Source organism: Gasterosteus aculeatus, unplaced genomic scaffold (genome assembly GCF_964276395.1).
Source record: "Gasterosteus aculeatus unplaced genomic scaffold, fGasAcu3.hap1.1 HAP1_SCAFFOLD_29, whole genome shotgun sequence".
In the NCBI taxonomy this organism is placed as follows: Eukaryota; Metazoa; Chordata; class Actinopteri; order Perciformes; family Gasterosteidae; genus Gasterosteus; species Gasterosteus aculeatus.
Window position 1 is genome coordinate 274,925 of NW_027554887.1, and position 12,271 is coordinate 287,195.

The 12,271-nt window shown below is 44.9% G+C and overlaps 20 non-coding genes and 1 pseudogene across 20 annotated transcripts; all 21 read left to right on the plus strand.

Moving 5' to 3' along the window:
* Positions 1-139: 139 nt before the first annotated feature.
* On the plus strand, positions 140-303 carry LOC144393543 (U1 spliceosomal RNA). Its single transcript, XR_013456384.1, has one exon. It is a non-coding gene; the product is annotated as a U1 spliceosomal RNA (small nuclear RNA).
* Positions 304-745: 442 nt separating this feature from the next.
* LOC144393905 (U5 spliceosomal RNA) lies at positions 746-860 on the plus strand. Its single transcript, XR_013456745.1, has one exon. It is a non-coding gene; the product is annotated as a U5 spliceosomal RNA (small nuclear RNA).
* A 602-nt stretch (positions 861-1,462) lies between these two features.
* LOC144393745 (U2 spliceosomal RNA) lies at positions 1,463-1,653 on the plus strand. Its single transcript, XR_013456585.1, has one exon. It is a non-coding gene; the product is annotated as a U2 spliceosomal RNA (small nuclear RNA).
* Positions 1,654-1,929: 276 nt separating this feature from the next.
* On the plus strand, positions 1,930-2,093 carry LOC144393544 (U1 spliceosomal RNA). The gene has a single exon (XR_013456385.1). It is a non-coding gene; the product is annotated as a U1 spliceosomal RNA (small nuclear RNA).
* Positions 2,094-2,535: 442 nt separating this feature from the next.
* Positions 2,536-2,650, plus strand: LOC144393906 (U5 spliceosomal RNA). Its single transcript, XR_013456746.1, has one exon. It is a non-coding gene; the product is annotated as a U5 spliceosomal RNA (small nuclear RNA).
* Positions 2,651-3,252: 602 nt separating this feature from the next.
* Positions 3,253-3,443, plus strand: LOC144393746 (U2 spliceosomal RNA). Its single transcript, XR_013456586.1, has one exon. It is a non-coding gene; the product is annotated as a U2 spliceosomal RNA (small nuclear RNA).
* A 276-nt stretch (positions 3,444-3,719) lies between these two features.
* LOC144393545 (U1 spliceosomal RNA) lies at positions 3,720-3,883 on the plus strand. The gene has a single exon (XR_013456386.1). It is a non-coding gene; the product is annotated as a U1 spliceosomal RNA (small nuclear RNA).
* Positions 3,884-4,325: 442 nt separating this feature from the next.
* On the plus strand, positions 4,326-4,440 carry LOC144393908 (U5 spliceosomal RNA). The gene has a single exon (XR_013456748.1). It is a non-coding gene; the product is annotated as a U5 spliceosomal RNA (small nuclear RNA).
* Positions 4,441-5,042: 602 nt separating this feature from the next.
* Positions 5,043-5,233, plus strand: LOC144393747 (U2 spliceosomal RNA). Its single transcript, XR_013456587.1, has one exon. It is a non-coding gene; the product is annotated as a U2 spliceosomal RNA (small nuclear RNA).
* Positions 5,234-5,509: 276 nt separating this feature from the next.
* On the plus strand, positions 5,510-5,673 carry LOC144393547 (U1 spliceosomal RNA). Its single transcript, XR_013456387.1, has one exon. It is a non-coding gene; the product is annotated as a U1 spliceosomal RNA (small nuclear RNA).
* Positions 5,674-6,115: 442 nt separating this feature from the next.
* LOC144393910 (U5 spliceosomal RNA) lies at positions 6,116-6,230 on the plus strand. Its single transcript, XR_013456749.1, has one exon. It is a non-coding gene; the product is annotated as a U5 spliceosomal RNA (small nuclear RNA).
* A 602-nt stretch (positions 6,231-6,832) lies between these two features.
* On the plus strand, positions 6,833-7,023 carry LOC144393749 (U2 spliceosomal RNA). The gene has a single exon (XR_013456590.1). It is a non-coding gene; the product is annotated as a U2 spliceosomal RNA (small nuclear RNA).
* Positions 7,024-7,299: 276 nt separating this feature from the next.
* LOC144393548 (U1 spliceosomal RNA) lies at positions 7,300-7,463 on the plus strand. Its single transcript, XR_013456388.1, has one exon. It is a non-coding gene; the product is annotated as a U1 spliceosomal RNA (small nuclear RNA).
* A 442-nt stretch (positions 7,464-7,905) lies between these two features.
* LOC144393911 (U5 spliceosomal RNA) lies at positions 7,906-8,020 on the plus strand. The gene has a single exon (XR_013456750.1). It is a non-coding gene; the product is annotated as a U5 spliceosomal RNA (small nuclear RNA).
* Positions 8,021-8,622: 602 nt separating this feature from the next.
* Positions 8,623-8,813, plus strand: LOC144393729 (U2 spliceosomal RNA). Its single transcript, XR_013456570.1, has one exon. It is a non-coding gene; the product is annotated as a U2 spliceosomal RNA (small nuclear RNA).
* A 276-nt stretch (positions 8,814-9,089) lies between these two features.
* LOC144393549 (U1 spliceosomal RNA) lies at positions 9,090-9,253 on the plus strand. The gene has a single exon (XR_013456389.1). It is a non-coding gene; the product is annotated as a U1 spliceosomal RNA (small nuclear RNA).
* Positions 9,254-9,695: 442 nt separating this feature from the next.
* LOC144393912 (U5 spliceosomal RNA) lies at positions 9,696-9,810 on the plus strand. The gene has a single exon (XR_013456751.1). It is a non-coding gene; the product is annotated as a U5 spliceosomal RNA (small nuclear RNA).
* A 602-nt stretch (positions 9,811-10,412) lies between these two features.
* On the plus strand, positions 10,413-10,603 carry LOC144393750 (U2 spliceosomal RNA). Its single transcript, XR_013456591.1, has one exon. It is a non-coding gene; the product is annotated as a U2 spliceosomal RNA (small nuclear RNA).
* A 276-nt stretch (positions 10,604-10,879) lies between these two features.
* Positions 10,880-11,043, plus strand: LOC144393550 (U1 spliceosomal RNA). The gene has a single exon (XR_013456390.1). It is a non-coding gene; the product is annotated as a U1 spliceosomal RNA (small nuclear RNA).
* A 442-nt stretch (positions 11,044-11,485) lies between these two features.
* On the plus strand, positions 11,486-11,600 carry LOC144393913 (U5 spliceosomal RNA). The gene has a single exon (XR_013456752.1). It is a non-coding gene; the product is annotated as a U5 spliceosomal RNA (small nuclear RNA).
* A 602-nt stretch (positions 11,601-12,202) lies between these two features.
* On the plus strand, positions 12,203-12,271 carry LOC144393752 (U2 spliceosomal RNA; annotated as a pseudogene; the record flags this gene model as incomplete).

A 12,271-nucleotide genomic window follows, 5' to 3' on the forward strand; every position in this document is an offset into this window, starting at 1 on the left:
CATCAATAGTGCCTTTGTTTTGCAAGTCTCAAATCACTGATTTTAACTTCACCGATCTGTGAGGACGGTGCCATCTGCGAACCGTCACCACAAATGCTGTGACTGGGAATACCGTCCCTGCCTCTGTCACCACCAACTCATACTTACCTGGCAGGGGAGATACCATGATCAAGAAGGTGGTTCACCCAGGGCGAGGCTCAGTCATTGCACTGCGACTGTGCTGACCACTGCGAATTCCCCAAATGTGGGAATCTCGACTGCATAATTTGTGGTAGTGGGGGACTGCGTTCGCGCTCTCCCCTGATATTGAAGTCAAAGAAAAACCAGGTGTCCCGTTTAATCATCACTGTCTGAATCCCTAGTGAAATCAACCACATTTCAGCAGGATTTTACACGGATTAATCACCACTGCACTGGAGTCTCCGGTGGAGGGAGTCTACAATCAGCAAATCACTGTCTGAATCCAAAGTGAAATCAACCAGATTTCAGCATTAATCATCACTGCGCTGGAGTCTCCAGTGGAGCACGTCTCAAATCAGCAAATCACTGTCTGAATCCAAAGTGAAATCAAGCACATTTCAGCAGGACTTTACACTTTTGCTTGTAAACAAATCAATGAGTTTTTGATGGCTGGTGCTGGGGAATGGGTTTGGCATTGGACAACCGCAGCTCAACCAGTCCCAACCACAAGAGGGATCACTGTTGCGACTGGGATATAAGGCTGCCTGCCACCTGATTCCGCAACTGACTTTGGTTTCTCTTCAATACGCATAAGTCTTTCGCCTTTTACTAAAGACTTCCGTGGAGAGGAACAACAATGAGTTGACCATATTTTTGGCAGGCTCTGCCAATTGGCTGAGCCTCATGTACTTGTGTGAAAAGAAAAGTAGTTGGACAGAGGCTCCTGACAATGGAGCACAAACAAAGTTGTGTTTACTTATCACTGGAGTCACTAGTGCAGCAAGTCTCAAATCACTGTCTGAATCCAAAGTGAAATCAACCAGATTTCAGCAGGATTTTACAGGGATTAATGGTCACTTTACTGGAGTCTCCGGTGGAGCACGTCTCAAATCAGCAAATCACTGTCTGAATTCATTGTGAAATCAACAAGATTTTCAGCAGGAATCATCACTGGAGTCACTAGTGGAGCCTTGCAGCAAGTCTCAAATCTCTGTCTGAATCCATTGTGAAATCAACAAGATTTTCAGCAGGACTTTACAGTGATTAATCATCACTGGAGTCTCTAGTGTCTGAAACAACAGTGAAATCAACCAGATTTCAGCAGGAGTTTACACTTTTGCTTGTAAACAAATCAATGATTTTAGCTTTTTTGAGGACGGGGGCAGCGTGGGGAGTGGGTTGTTAAGTAGCAAGCGACTGCTACGCCCAGTTGAAAGAACCGCACCGCGACAATTGAGATATGTGCTGGTACGTTGGGTCTGCAAACAAACAGTTTGGTGTTATCGCTTCTCGCCCTTTTGGCTAAGATCAAGTGTAGTATCTGTTCTTATCAGTTTAATATCTGATATGTCCTCTATACGAGGACTACATATTAAGCCGATTTTTAGCTCTGGGAGATGAAAAAGGGGCTTGCTCCGTTCACTCCAAGCATCGGCCCGGTATTGCAGCACCTCCGGGAACGGTGCACCCTTTAAATTGTGGAAAATAAAAGAAAGGGTAACCTGAATCAGTGGTGTGGTGTTGGAAATGATTTCTGCTTTGAGTAAAACAAGTCTCACCTCCACATAGTTTTTAAGACTGAGGCTTTTGGCAAGTGACTTATGCTTACTCATCAATAGTGCCTTTGTTTTGCAAGTCTCAAATCACTGATTTTAACTTCACCGATCTGTGAGGACGGTGCCATCTGCGAACCGTCACCACAAATGCTGTGACTGGGAATACCGTCCCTGCCTCTGTCACCACCAACTCATACTTACCTGGCAGGGGAGATACCATGATCAAGAAGGTGGTTCACCCAGGGCGAGGCTCAGTCATTGCACTGCGACTGTGCTGACCACTGCGAATTCCCCAAATGTGGGAATCTCGACTGCATAATTTGTGGTAGTGGGGGACTGCGTTCGCGCTCTCCCCTGATATTGAAGTCAAAGAAAAACCAGGTGTCCCGTTTAATCATCACTGTCTGAATCCCTAGTGAAATCAACCACATTTCAGCAGGATTTTACACGGATTAATCACCACTGCACTGGAGTCTCCGGTGGAGGGAGTCTACAATCAGCAAATCACTGTCTGAATCCAAAGTGAAATCAACCAGATTTCAGCATTAATCATCACTGCGCTGGAGTCTCCAGTGGAGCACGTCTCAAATCAGCAAATCACTGTCTGAATCCAAAGTGAAATCAAGCACATTTCAGCAGGACTTTACACTTTTGCTTGTAAACAAATCAATGAGTTTTTGATGGCTGGTGCTGGGGAATGGGTTTGGCATTGGACAACCGCAGCTCAACCAGTCCCAACCACAAGAGGGATCACTGTTGCGACTGGGATATAAGGCTGCCTGCCACCTGATTCCGCAACTGACTTTGGTTTCTCTTCAATACGCATAAGTCTTTCGCCTTTTACTAAAGACTTCCGTGGAGAGGAACAACAATGAGTTGACCATATTTTTGGCAGGCTCTGCCAATTGGCTGAGCCTCATGTACTTGTGTGAAAAGAAAAGTAGTTGGACAGAGGCTCCTGACAATGGAGCACAAACAAAGTTGTGTTTACTTATCACTGGAGTCACTAGTGCAGCAAGTCTCAAATCACTGTCTGAATCCAAAGTGAAATCAACCAGATTTCAGCAGGATTTTACAGGGATTAATGGTCACTTTACTGGAGTCTCCGGTGGAGCACGTCTCAAATCAGCAAATCACTGTCTGAATTCATTGTGAAATCAACAAGATTTTCAGCAGGAATCATCACTGGAGTCACTAGTGGAGCCTTGCAGCAAGTCTCAAATCTCTGTCTGAATCCATTGTGAAATCAACAAGATTTTCAGCAGGACTTTACAGTGATTAATCATCACTGGAGTCTCTAGTGTCTGAAACAACAGTGAAATCAACCAGATTTCAGCAGGAGTTTACACTTTTGCTTGTAAACAAATCAATGATTTTAGCTTTTTTGAGGACGGGGGCAGCGTGGGGAGTGGGTTGTTAAGTAGCAAGCGACTGCTACGCCCAGTTGAAAGAACCGCACCGCGACAATTGAGATATGTGCTGGTACGTTGGGTCTGCAAACAAACAGTTTGGTGTTATCGCTTCTCGCCCTTTTGGCTAAGATCAAGTGTAGTATCTGTTCTTATCAGTTTAATATCTGATATGTCCTCTATACGAGGACTACATATTAAGCCGATTTTTAGCTCTGGGAGATGAAAAAGGGGCTTGCTCCGTTCACTCCAAGCATCGGCCCGGTATTGCAGCACCTCCGGGAACGGTGCACCCTTTAAATTGTGGAAAATAAAAGAAAGGGTAACCTGAATCAGTGGTGTGGTGTTGGAAATGATTTCTGCTTTGAGTAAAACAAGTCTCACCTCCACATAGTTTTTAAGACTGAGGCTTTTGGCAAGTGACTTATGCTTACTCATCAATAGTGCCTTTGTTTTGCAAGTCTCAAATCACTGATTTTAACTTCACCGATCTGTGAGGACGGTGCCATCTGCGAACCGTCACCACAAATGCTGTGACTGGGAATACCGTCCCTGCCTCTGTCACCACCAACTCATACTTACCTGGCAGGGGAGATACCATGATCAAGAAGGTGGTTCACCCAGGGCGAGGCTCAGTCATTGCACTGCGACTGTGCTGACCACTGCGAATTCCCCAAATGTGGGAATCTCGACTGCATAATTTGTGGTAGTGGGGGACTGCGTTCGCGCTCTCCCCTGATATTGAAGTCAAAGAAAAACCAGGTGTCCCGTTTAATCATCACTGTCTGAATCCCTAGTGAAATCAACCACATTTCAGCAGGATTTTACACGGATTAATCACCACTGCACTGGAGTCTCCGGTGGAGGGAGTCTACAATCAGCAAATCACTGTCTGAATCCAAAGTGAAATCAACCAGATTTCAGCATTAATCATCACTGCGCTGGAGTCTCCAGTGGAGCACGTCTCAAATCAGCAAATCACTGTCTGAATCCAAAGTGAAATCAAGCACATTTCAGCAGGACTTTACACTTTTGCTTGTAAACAAATCAATGAGTTTTTGATGGCTGGTGCTGGGGAATGGGTTTGGCATTGGACAACCGCAGCTCAACCAGTCCCAACCACAAGAGGGATCACTGTTGCGACTGGGATATAAGGCTGCCTGCCACCTGATTCCGCAACTGACTTTGGTTTCTCTTCAATACGCATAAGTCTTTCGCCTTTTACTAAAGACTTCCGTGGAGAGGAACAACAATGAGTTGACCATATTTTTGGCAGGCTCTGCCAATTGGCTGAGCCTCATGTACTTGTGTGAAAAGAAAAGTAGTTGGACAGAGGCTCCTGACAATGGAGCACAAACAAAGTTGTGTTTACTTATCACTGGAGTCACTAGTGCAGCAAGTCTCAAATCACTGTCTGAATCCAAAGTGAAATCAACCAGATTTCAGCAGGATTTTACAGGGATTAATGGTCACTTTACTGGAGTCTCCGGTGGAGCACGTCTCAAATCAGCAAATCACTGTCTGAATTCATTGTGAAATCAACAAGATTTTCAGCAGGAATCATCACTGGAGTCACTAGTGGAGCCTTGCAGCAAGTCTCAAATCTCTGTCTGAATCCATTGTGAAATCAACAAGATTTTCAGCAGGACTTTACAGTGATTAATCATCACTGGAGTCTCTAGTGTCTGAAACAACAGTGAAATCAACCAGATTTCAGCAGGAGTTTACACTTTTGCTTGTAAACAAATCAATGATTTTAGCTTTTTTGAGGACGGGGGCAGCGTGGGGAGTGGGTTGTTAAGTAGCAAGCGACTGCTACGCCCAGTTGAAAGAACCGCACCGCGACAATTGAGATATGTGCTGGTACGTTGGGTCTGCAAACAAACAGTTTGGTGTTATCGCTTCTCGCCCTTTTGGCTAAGATCAAGTGTAGTATCTGTTCTTATCAGTTTAATATCTGATATGTCCTCTATACGAGGACTACATATTAAGCCGATTTTTAGCTCTGGGAGATGAAAAAGGGGCTTGCTCCGTTCACTCCAAGCATCGGCCCGGTATTGCAGCACCTCCGGGAACGGTGCACCCTTTAAATTGTGGAAAATAAAAGAAAGGGTAACCTGAATCAGTGGTGTGGTGTTGGAAATGATTTCTGCTTTGAGTAAAACAAGTCTCACCTCCACATAGTTTTTAAGACTGAGGCTTTTGGCAAGTGACTTATGCTTACTCATCAATAGTGCCTTTGTTTTGCAAGTCTCAAATCACTGATTTTAACTTCACCGATCTGTGAGGACGGTGCCATCTGCGAACCGTCACCACAAATGCTGTGACTGGGAATACCGTCCCTGCCTCTGTCACCACCAACTCATACTTACCTGGCAGGGGAGATACCATGATCAAGAAGGTGGTTCACCCAGGGCGAGGCTCAGTCATTGCACTGCGACTGTGCTGACCACTGCGAATTCCCCAAATGTGGGAATCTCGACTGCATAATTTGTGGTAGTGGGGGACTGCGTTCGCGCTCTCCCCTGATATTGAAGTCAAAGAAAAACCAGGTGTCCCGTTTAATCATCACTGTCTGAATCCCTAGTGAAATCAACCACATTTCAGCAGGATTTTACACGGATTAATCACCACTGCACTGGAGTCTCCGGTGGAGGGAGTCTACAATCAGCAAATCACTGTCTGAATCCAAAGTGAAATCAACCAGATTTCAGCATTAATCATCACTGCGCTGGAGTCTCCAGTGGAGCACGTCTCAAATCAGCAAATCACTGTCTGAATCCAAAGTGAAATCAAGCACATTTCAGCAGGACTTTACACTTTTGCTTGTAAACAAATCAATGAGTTTTTGATGGCTGGTGCTGGGGAATGGGTTTGGCATTGGACAACCGCAGCTCAACCAGTCCCAACCACAAGAGGGATCACTGTTGCGACTGGGATATAAGGCTGCCTGCCACCTGATTCCGCAACTGACTTTGGTTTCTCTTCAATACGCATAAGTCTTTCGCCTTTTACTAAAGACTTCCGTGGAGAGGAACAACAATGAGTTGACCATATTTTTGGCAGGCTCTGCCAATTGGCTGAGCCTCATGTACTTGTGTGAAAAGAAAAGTAGTTGGACAGAGGCTCCTGACAATGGAGCACAAACAAAGTTGTGTTTACTTATCACTGGAGTCACTAGTGCAGCAAGTCTCAAATCACTGTCTGAATCCAAAGTGAAATCAACCAGATTTCAGCAGGATTTTACAGGGATTAATGGTCACTTTACTGGAGTCTCCGGTGGAGCACGTCTCAAATCAGCAAATCACTGTCTGAATTCATTGTGAAATCAACAAGATTTTCAGCAGGAATCATCACTGGAGTCACTAGTGGAGCCTTGCAGCAAGTCTCAAATCTCTGTCTGAATCCATTGTGAAATCAACAAGATTTTCAGCAGGACTTTACAGTGATTAATCATCACTGGAGTCTCTAGTGTCTGAAACAACAGTGAAATCAACCAGATTTCAGCAGGAGTTTACACTTTTGCTTGTAAACAAATCAATGATTTTAGCTTTTTTGAGGACGGGGGCAGCGTGGGGAGTGGGTTGTTAAGTAGCAAGCGACTGCTACGCCCAGTTGAAAGAACCGCACCGCGACAATTGAGATATGTGCTGGTACGTTGGGTCTGCAAACAAACAGTTTGGTGTTATCGCTTCTCGCCCTTTTGGCTAAGATCAAGTGTAGTATCTGTTCTTATCAGTTTAATATCTGATATGTCCTCTATACGAGGACTACATATTAAGCCGATTTTTAGCTCTGGGAGATGAAAAAGGGGCTTGCTCCGTTCACTCCAAGCATCGGCCCGGTATTGCAGCACCTCCGGGAACGGTGCACCCTTTAAATTGTGGAAAATAAAAGAAAGGGTAACCTGAATCAGTGGTGTGGTGTTGGAAATGATTTCTGCTTTGAGTAAAACAAGTCTCACCTCCACATAGTTTTTAAGACTGAGGCTTTTGGCAAGTGACTTATGCTTACTCATCAATAGTGCCTTTGTTTTGCAAGTCTCAAATCACTGATTTTAACTTCACCGATCTGTGAGGACGGTGCCATCTGCGAACCGTCACCACAAATGCTGTGACTGGGAATACCGTCCCTGCCTCTGTCACCACCAACTCATACTTACCTGGCAGGGGAGATACCATGATCAAGAAGGTGGTTCACCCAGGGCGAGGCTCAGTCATTGCACTGCGACTGTGCTGACCACTGCGAATTCCCCAAATGTGGGAATCTCGACTGCATAATTTGTGGTAGTGGGGGACTGCGTTCGCGCTCTCCCCTGATATTGAAGTCAAAGAAAAACCAGGTGTCCCGTTTAATCATCACTGTCTGAATCCCTAGTGAAATCAACCACATTTCAGCAGGATTTTACACGGATTAATCACCACTGCACTGGAGTCTCCGGTGGAGGGAGTCTACAATCAGCAAATCACTGTCTGAATCCAAAGTGAAATCAACCAGATTTCAGCATTAATCATCACTGCGCTGGAGTCTCCAGTGGAGCACGTCTCAAATCAGCAAATCACTGTCTGAATCCAAAGTGAAATCAAGCACATTTCAGCAGGACTTTACACTTTTGCTTGTAAACAAATCAATGAGTTTTTGATGGCTGGTGCTGGGGAATGGGTTTGGCATTGGACAACCGCAGCTCAACCAGTCCCAACCACAAGAGGGATCACTGTTGCGACTGGGATATAAGGCTGCCTGCCACCTGATTCCGCAACTGACTTTGGTTTCTCTTCAATACGCATAAGTCTTTCGCCTTTTACTAAAGACTTCCGTGGAGAGGAACAACAATGAGTTGACCATATTTTTGGCAGGCTCTGCCAATTGGCTGAGCCTCATGTACTTGTGTGAAAAGAAAAGTAGTTGGACAGAGGCTCCTGACAATGGAGCACAAACAAAGTTGTGTTTACTTATCACTGGAGTCACTAGTGCAGCAAGTCTCAAATCACTGTCTGAATCCAAAGTGAAATCAACCAGATTTCAGCAGGATTTTACAGGGATTAATGGTCACTTTACTGGAGTCTCCGGTGGAGCACGTCTCAAATCAGCAAATCACTGTCTGAATTCATTGTGAAATCAACAAGATTTTCAGCAGGAATCATCACTGGAGTCACTAGTGGAGCCTTGCAGCAAGTCTCAAATCTCTGTCTGAATCCATTGTGAAATCAACAAGATTTTCAGCAGGACTTTACAGTGATTAATCATCACTGGAGTCTCTAGTGTCTGAAACAACAGTGAAATCAACCAGATTTCAGCAGGAGTTTACACTTTTGCTTGTAAACAAATCAATGATTTTAGCTTTTTTGAGGACGGGGGCAGCGTGGGGAGTGGGTTGTTAAGTAGCAAGCGACTGCTACGCCCAGTTGAAAGAACCGCACCGCGACAATTGAGATATGTGCTGGTACGTTGGGTCTGCAAACAAACAGTTTGGTGTTATCGCTTCTCGGCCTTTTGGCTAAGATCAAGTGTAGTATCTGTTCTTATCAGTTTAATATCTGATATGTCCTCTATACGAGGACTACATATTAAGCCGATTTTTAGCTCTGGGAGATGAAAAAGGGGCTTGCTCCGTTCACTCCAAGCATCGGCCCGGTATTGCAGCACCTCCGGGAACGGTGCACCCTTTAAATTGTGGAAAATAAAAGAAATGGTAACCTGAATCAGTGGTGTGGTGTTGGAAATGATTTCTGCTTTGAGTAAAACAAGTCTCACCTCCACATAGTTTTTAAGACTGAGGCTTTTGGCAAGTGACTTATGCTTACTCATCAATAGTGCCTTTGTTTTGCAAGTCTCAAATCACTGATTTTAACTTCACCGATCTGTGAGGACGGTGCCATCTGCGAACCGTCACCACAAATGCTGTGACTGGGAATACCGTCCCTGCCTCTGTCACCACCAACTCATACTTACCTGGCAGGGGAGATACCATGATCAAGAAGGTGGTTCACCCAGGGCGAGGCTCAGTCATTGCACTGCGACTGTGCTGACCACTGCGAATTCCCCAAATGTGGGAATCTCGACTGCATAATTTGTGGTAGTGGGGGACTGCGTTCGCGCTCTCCCCTGATATTGAAGTCAAAGAAAAACCAGGTGTCCCGTTTAATCATCACTGTCTGAATCCCTAGTGAAATCAACCACATTTCAGCAGGATTTTACACGGATTAATCACCACTGCACTGGAGTCTCCGGTGGAGGGAGTCTACAATCAGCAAATCACTGTCTGAATCCAAAGTGAAATCAACCAGATTTCAGCATTAATCATCACTGCGCTGGAGTCTCCAGTGGAGCACGTCTCAAATCAGCAAATCACTGTCTGAATCCAAAGTGAAATCAAGCACATTTCAGCAGGACTTTACACTTTTGCTTGTAAACAAATCAATGAGTTTTTGATGGCTGGTGCTGGGGAATGGGTTTGGCATTGGACAACCGCAGCTCAACCAGTCCCAACCACAAGAGGGATCACTGTTGCGACTGGGATATAAGGCTGCCTGCCACCTGATTCCGCAACTGACTTTGGTTTCTCTTCAATACGCATAAGTCTTTCGCCTTTTACTAAAGACTTCCGTGGAGAGGAACAACAATGAGTTGACCATATTTTTGGCAGGCTCTGCCAATTGGCTGAGCCTCATGTACTTGTGTGAAAAGAAAAGTAGTTGGACAGAGGCTCCTGACAATGGAGCACAAACAAAGTTGTGTTTACTTATCACTGGAGTCACTAGTGCAGCAAGTCTCAAATCACTGTCTGAATCCAAAGTGAAATCAACCAGATTTCAGCAGGATTTTACAGGGATTAATGGTCACTTTACTGGAGTCTCCGGTGGAGCACGTCTCAAATCAGCAAATCACTGTCTGAATTCATTGTGAAATCAACAAGATTTTCAGCAGGAATCATCACTGGAGTCACTAGTGGAGCCTTGCAGCAAGTCTCAAATCTCTGTCTGAATCCATTGTGAAATCAACAAGATTTTCAGCAGGACTTTACAGTGATTAATCATCACTGGAGTCTCTAGTGTCTGAAACAACAGTGAAATCAACCAGATTTCAGCAGGAGTTTACACTTTTGCTTGTAAACAAATCAATGATTTTAGCTTTTTTGAGGACGGGGGCAGCGTGGGGAGTGGGTTGTTAAGTAGCAAGCGACTGCTACGCCCAGTTGAAAGAACCGCACCGCGACAATTGAGATATGTGCTGGTACGTTGGGTCTGCAAACAAACAGTTTGGTGTTATCGCTTCTCGCCCTTTTGGCTAAGATCAAGTGTAGTATCTGTTCTTATCAGTTTAATATCTGATATGTCCTCTATACGAGGACTACATATTAAGCCGATTTTTAGCTCTGGGAGATGAAAAAGGGGCTTGCTCCGTTCACTCCAAGCATCGGCCCGGTATTGCAGCACCTCCGGGAACGGTGCACCCTTTAAATTGTGGAAAATAAAAGAAAGGGTAACCTGAATCAGTGGTGTGGTGTTGGAAATGATTTCTGCTTTGAGTAAAACAAGTCTCACCTCCACATAGTTTTTAAGACTGAGGCTTTTGGCAAGTGACTTATGCTTACTCATCAATAGTGCCTTTGTTTTGCAAGTCTCAAATCACTGATTTTAACTTCACCGATCTGTGAGGACGGTGCCATCTGCGAACCGTCACCACAAATGCTGTGACTGGGAATACCGTCCCTGCCTCTGTCACCACCAACTCATACTTACCTGGCAGGGGAGATACCATGATCAAGAAGGTGGTTCACCCAGGGCGAGGCTCAGTCATTGCACTGCGACTGTGCTGACCACTGCGAATTCCCCAAATGTGGGAATCTCGACTGCATAATTTGTGGTAGTGGGGGACTGCGTTCGCGCTCTCCCCTGATATTGAAGTCAAAGAAAAACCAGGTGTCCCGTTTAATCATCACTGTCTGAATCCCTAGTGAAATCAACCACATTTCAGCAGGATTTTACACGGATTAATCACCACTGCACTGGAGTCTCCGGTGGAGGGAGTCTACAATCAGCAAATCACTGTCTGAATCCAAAGTGAAATCAACCAGATTTCAGCATTAATCATCACTGCGCTGGAGTCTCCAGTGGAGCACGTCTCAAATCAGCAAATCACTGTCTGAATCCAAAGTGAAATCAAGCACATTTCAGCAGGACTTTACACTTTTGCTTGTAAACAAATCAATGAGTTTTTGATGGCTGGTGCTGGGGAATGGGTTTGGCATTGGACAACCGCAGCTCAACCAGTCCCAACCACAAGAGGGATCACTGTTGCGACTGGGATATAAGGCTGCCTGCCACCTGATTCCGCAACTGACTTTGGTTTCTCTTCAATACGCATAAGTCTTTCGCCTTTTACTAAAGACTTCCGTGGAGAGGAACAACAATGAGTTGACCATATTTTTGGCAGGCTCTGCCAATTGGCTGAGCCTCATGTACTTGTGTGAAAAGAAAAGTAGTTGGACAGAGGCTCCTGACAATGGAGCACAAACAAAGTTGTGTTTACTTATCACTGGAGTCACTAGTGCAGCAAGTCTCAAATCACTGTCTGAATCCAAAGTGAAATCAACCAGATTTCAGCAGGATTTTACAGGGATTAATGGTCACTTTACTGGAGTCTCCGGTGGAGCACGTCTCAAATCAGCAAATCACTGTCTGAATTCATTGTGAAATCAACAAGATTTTCAGCAGGAATCATCACTGGAGTCACTAGTGGAGCCTTGCAGCAAGTCTCAAATCTCTGTCTGAATCCATTGTGAAATCAACAAGATTTTCAGCAGGACTTTACAGTGATTAATCATCACTGGAGTCTCTAGTGTCTGAAACAACAGTGAAATCAACCAGATTTCAGCAGGAGTTTACACTTTTGCTTGTAAACAAATCAATGATTTTAGCTTTTTTGAGGACGGGGGCAGCGTGGGGAGTGGGTTGTTAAGTAGCAAGCGACTGCTACGCCCAGTTGAAAGAACCGCACCGCGACAATTGAGATATGTGCTGGTACGTTGGGTCTGCAAACAAACAGTTTGGTGTTATCGCTTCTCGCCCTTTTGGCTAAGATCAAGTGTAGTATCTGTTCTTATCAGTTTAATATCTGATATGT